This window comes from Euleptes europaea, chromosome 4 (assembly GCF_029931775.1).
Source record: "Euleptes europaea isolate rEulEur1 chromosome 4, rEulEur1.hap1, whole genome shotgun sequence".
NCBI lineage: Eukaryota > Metazoa > Chordata > Lepidosauria > Squamata > Sphaerodactylidae > Euleptes > Euleptes europaea.
Window position 1 is genome coordinate 65,464,671 of NC_079315.1, and position 5,790 is coordinate 65,470,460.

At 42.5% G+C, this 5,790-nt stretch overlaps 1 pseudogene; it reads right to left on the reverse strand.

The window, feature by feature from the left end:
* Positions 1–4,951: 4,951 nt before the first annotated feature.
* Positions 4,952–5,219, reverse strand: LOC130476867 (guanine nucleotide-binding protein G(I)/G(S)/G(O) subunit gamma-5-like; annotated as a pseudogene).
* Between the last annotated feature and the right edge of the window lie 571 nt (positions 5,220–5,790).

Below are 5,790 nucleotides of genomic sequence, written 5' to 3' on the forward strand. Positions count from 1 at the left end.
GAGTGTTGAGGCTTTAATGAATATTTGCCTACCAAATCATACTGGCAATGTTTTGTTATGACTGAAATTTTTACACTCCAGTTTCTTGCAAGCTGGAACTTGAAGTCAATTAATGAGCTCCAAAGACGAACAACAGTAACCAAAAAGATAACGACGAAAGGGTTGTGTGAAAAACACACCAAGCACCAATGTGTGCCTTATAACTGTAAAAGCAGGAGGGTACAACTACCCCTTGGGGCCGTGCTTTGTTTTTCAATGAAAAGGTCATCCAGGATGAATTAAAGTTATGTTCCTGCTGAGATTCAAGTATGTGGCTTTGCTTTCAAGGCAACAATAAAATAGCTCCTGTGGATTGCAGAGCTGCCATTATTATTTTTAAGCAACAAAAAGCCGTAACTGTATGTAGGTGCTTTGGGAAGCAACTCCCTAAACAGCCACCAGATTAGCTCTATACTGAAGCTGTGTGACCAAGAACTCATCCTATATTACAAGTAATCATTCCATCAAACTCTAGGCATCTACAGTTTGTGGTGGCCTCAATAGCAGGACAGAACCACTAGCCATGCCAGATGACTTGCTAGGGCTATGCTAAACCTTCTGTTTGTGTTGCCTGCTTTGGGTGTGCAAAACCCTGTGGGCTCTCCAGCTCTTGACAGGTAACAAAAAATTCATGGTGAAATTTGGTGCATCACAAAGTGAACTGGACCAAGGATGCCTCCAAATATTTTGCTTCCAAAGCTACGCTATGTCCACAGCTTCCTTCTGTCCTGCCACTGGCTGAGAATAAGGTAAGCCCCAGTGGTGCCACCAGCATTGCCAGAGCTTGCATCCTTTGCAGGAGGTGGGGTTGCAAGCTGAGGAGGTGACAGTCTATGCCCATAGTCTGCTCCTGTGCTGCTGCCAATCAGGATTCAGGAGGAAAGCAAGCTCCAGAATTGCTATCAGTGCCACTGGAGTTTACCTTGGACTCAGCAGTAGTGTAGCAGTTCATAGAATCATAGAGTTGAAAGGGGCCATACAAGCCATCTAGTCGAAACCCCCGCTTAATACAGGATCAGCCTAGAGCATCCCTGACAAGTGTTTGTCCAGACTCTGCTTAAAGACTGCCAGTGAAGGGGAGCTCACCACCTCCCTGGGTAGCTGATTCTATTGTCGAACAATATTTACTCTAAACTTTTTCCCCCTAATATCCAGCCAGTACCTCTCCGCCCGCAAGATAATGCTGGGTGTGAACTATGCCCATTCTCTACTGCTACCTTTTCAAACTGTAGCACCCCAAGCAGCCATGTGCTTAGTTTGTGCAGTGAACTGGTTCTGTATGGAACTAAGTCTCATAGTAGACCATAGGAACTGAACTGTATAGATGTTAAGTGTCCAAGCCCATGACTGAAGGCTTGATATGCTTAGTTCTTTGAGGATTCATTCGAATGCAATTAGGTGTGCTTTCATAATTACATTTCTGTCAAGTTTGAAAAGTACAGCTGAATAATTTCCAGAGCATTGCTACAAAAAGGCTGGAACAGGAGTTTGGATGAGAAGATCTTTAAAGTTCATGTTGGTAAGGTCTGATGCATGGAACGGAAGGAGCTTTTGTGGACTGCATAGGGTGGGTTTGGGGGCTTCATGTGGGTGGGCCAAACTGGGTTCAGGTAGAAGGAGGGGTTAGAACATTGTGCACCACAACATTTAGAGGAGTTCCAGCTATCTTTGTGTTGAACAAAACCTGGGGGTTCATCAGTCATCATATGAAAAGTGAGCTACTAAGTTTGAATCAGCAAGAAGGATTGGGGTTTTCTGAAATATCCCAAACTCTTTAAAACCAATTTTACAAAGAGGTCATAGTTGATCTAGAACACTTCATGTGTCCATCCCTACTGTTGACTAATCAACATGATTCAATTCTATATGCCATTTCAACACATGATGATCTAAAAATTCTTCCAGTTTACTGTTTTCCATTCTTAGAGGATAAATGTCATAACAAGACCACATGTATTATATACCCTTGATTATACAAACCTTTCCAGAAAGATTCCATCAAATCCTTCCATCCATGTATATATGTGTGTATGTATCATTAAAAACGTGTATTCCCTTATGTAGACCAATTTTCTTCTTTCCTTGTTGTTTCTTACTTGGCTAACTGCTGAGCCACAGGAGTAAATCTTCAATTCTGCTACTGTCAGCAGGGCAGTGACAACATCCATATCTTTAGCTCTGATTTTAGCCAACTCAATGAAATGTCTAAATTGATAAACAGTCCTGGAAATCTTATGTATCAAGAGCATGCAATTTTCCATTACAAAATCTTTTTACAGAAACATAACAATTGTAAGCAATCGGGATTTGACTTTTTTTTTATTTCCAAACACTAAAGACACAACTATTTATTTATATTCCACCTTTCTTCTATCATACAACTCAAGGCAGAATACACAGAGTTACCAGGAGGTCACCTATCCTTTCTCTGAACAGACCTAGATCTCTGTTTTCTGCAGAGCTGCCCCCCATGTCCCACAATCATCCTTAAATATGTCTGACTTTACTACTTTTGAATGAGATGCAACTGATATCTTGAAAGTGATTATCTGCCATATTTAAATTATGCAATAAGTTGGTCCAAGCAGCTTTGGGTTGAACTCCACAGATTTGCCTACTCCTAGTGATAATCCACTTCAGTATTTTCAAGACTAAAGTAAGTCTTGTGCATGCGTCTTTAATTTAATTTAGGATGACATCACCTGTACTGCACTACAAATAGCCTGAAATTGTTTACCATGTGTAGTTGGAGTCTATCATCTTTATTCCTTGGGTGCCTACGTTGCTGAATTGGGGCAAAGGATTTTTTTTCCCATTGGACTCCTAGATTTGGAAACAGTGAAAAAAATAACGTGCAATGGAATAATGCTCAGTTAAATTATCCCATGTATTTGTGTGTGCGTGCTAAAAAAAAACCCTCCTTAGGTTGCACTCTTACGCACACTTTCTTGAATTCTGTGGGACTTACTTCAGAGCAAACATGCACATCTTTCAATACATGTTTGTGTGCGTGTTTCTTCAGATGTAATTCCTCTGTTGCGGTTCGCTTCCACAGGAGGGTTCCTTTTTGTCAAGTTTAACTGTGCAGAAATCAAGGCTTTGTGTATCCTTTTGTCCCCCCCTCCCCCAAGGTCATACTCATCAGTGGTTCTGGAAAGACTGCAGGGAAGGCTTTAGCGACTGCACAGTGACTGAACCGTGGCTCTGGGTTTCATTGCCTTAAAGAACACTGTCACAATCCCTGGATGTGTCACCGAGAGATAAAGAGGCTGCTCAGTCACTTGAAATTCAATTTGTACGTTAGTCCAGTCTACCCTACCTCTTCCCTTCATGGTACCTAGCAGCTGCTCACTGGCACTCTGCATTTCAAATGCCTGGGCTGCAGGACACAGTTTTATAAATGGGACAGGTTTTGATTAATGTAACAAGGTGAAAATAGACAATGATGTCATGCATATTTCAGCAGGCATGGAAGAAGTTGCTCAGATCAAAACTCTTGAGAAGGGGAAATGCTGCAGCCGAGTTAGCCCGCACATATTTATTTATTTTTGGCTCTTTCTGTGCTGCCTCTTCAGAGTCCTGCTTAGGGTTGCCAGGTTCCTCTTTGCTGCCAGCGGCAGGTTTTTGGGGCGGAGGCTGAGGAGGGTGGAGTTTGGGGAGGGGACTTCAATGCCACAGAGTCCAATTGCCAAAGCGGCCATTTTCTCCAGGTGAACTGATCTCTAATGGCTGGAGATCAGTTGTAATAGCAGGAGATCTCCAGGTAGTATCTAGAGGTTGGCCAGTCCTGCTCAAGACAGCTTACAATTAAAATCACAATACTTATATTTTCATAATACCTTGAAAATCCAGAAAAGACAATATCTAAGATTGAAAGTTGTAATCCTGTTAAGACCTGAAGCACACATGAGAACATAAGAAAGGCCCTGCTGGATCAGACCAAGGCCCATCAAGTCCAGTAGTCTGTTCACACAGTGGCCAACCAGGCGGCTGCACCACTAGCTGAACACTAGATTAAGCTATGACACCAAAGACATTTCAGGAAGGGCATACAAAGGGCTGCTCTACTAACAAATTTACAAAGATCTTTGGCTCTCTCTCTCCCCACCCACCAATAGTAGCCAAGATTTTATTTTGCCTGTATGGCACAAAAATATTTTTTGTTATTGGGGTAAGACTACAAGCATGTGTTACAGGCAACAAATGTTATTAATGCCTAGTTGTTTTTGCGCCACTATTTGACTAGGTTGGAATTTATTTGCAACATTTTCTAACCTTTCCCAAAGGCTCAGGACAGCTTACAAACAAAGGTTAAAAACAGATATAAAAATCAGCCTATGGCACAAATAACAACCATCCACAACCAACTTCAGACTATCAGTTTCAAGCAACAGCATCCCGATCACTATAAACTCTCCGAAATAAATTGTTTTCATGCCCCCCTGAAGGTTAACAATGGCAAGGCATTCCAGAGAATCAGAGCAGCAATGGAAAAGGCTTGTGATCTTATCAAGGCCAACTGAACACTCTGAAAGGAAGGGACAGTCAGGAATGATTGATGGGCAGCATGGGCTCACAACAGGCTTATACCAGGAATACATGCCAGGTCAGCTCTCTTTAAGGGCTAATGTGGATGTAACTTACAAACATAGTTGTAAAGGAATGGGATGGGCTTATGGGATTGCATATTCACACACGAGTGCACACACATGAATATTCTTCCCCCCCAAAAAAAATCATTAACTGTTTGTTGCTGAATATAAAACTGATTCTCTCATGATATAGAAGTTATTGCAACTAACATACAGTTTGTTCATAGAGGTAGATTGTAGTAGCACATTATGGCAAAGTTCCTGTGCAGGTTCCAATCCACTTTGCTTTGTTTCCATATTCACCATATACACAGATATGAAAAGTTGTAGGAAGATCCTGAAAGACACCATGTTAGAGAAAGGAACAAACTATTGGAGGTCTCAATGGATTTGTACTTGAAGAAACTCCTGTTAATAAGGGATCGTGATGTGCATTCTGGAGACCCAACTGCTTTTAGTCAGTTTCAGCTTGTGAAACCTTCGTGCAGCTAATGCTGTCCTCGAGGCGCATCTGCTGCACCACTTTTTTCATAGCCATGATGCTGGAAGAGCTGGACATGGTTTTTTTGTTGGGAAAGGAATGCTGCCGAGAGGACAACGGCAACAGACGACTGAAGGGGGCTTCCCTTAAACTTTCCACTACGTTTCTCTGACTCAGTGGTAGAGCATCTGCTTGGCATGCAGAAGGTCCCAGGTTCTATCTCTGGCATCTCCAGTTAAAGGGACTAGGCAAGTCAATTATGTGAAAGACCTCTGCCTGAGACCCTGGAGAGCTGCTGCCAGTCTGAGTAGACAGTTCTGACTTTGATGGACCAAGGGTCTGATTCAGTATAAGGCAGCTTCATGTGTTCATGTGTTCACCCTGTTGCATGATAGAGGAAGACAAGGAGAGAAGATGCTACCATATTCGAGCTTTGCTGACATATGGCAGGGTCTTGTCCCCTTGACTTCACCTATCATGATTTGGTCATGACAACACCAGAACTGCAGTTGAGACAGTTATGTGTGCAGTGGAACAGTGATGAAGGGGAGTTGGAATGTGCATGCGAGGAGGAACAGAAAGCACATGAAGATTCTTTACCCTGTTGCTTTCTGTTTTTTTTCCCCCTATGGGCCCCAAAAGAGCGTTCTCCCACCCATCCTCCATTGGAAAAAATGG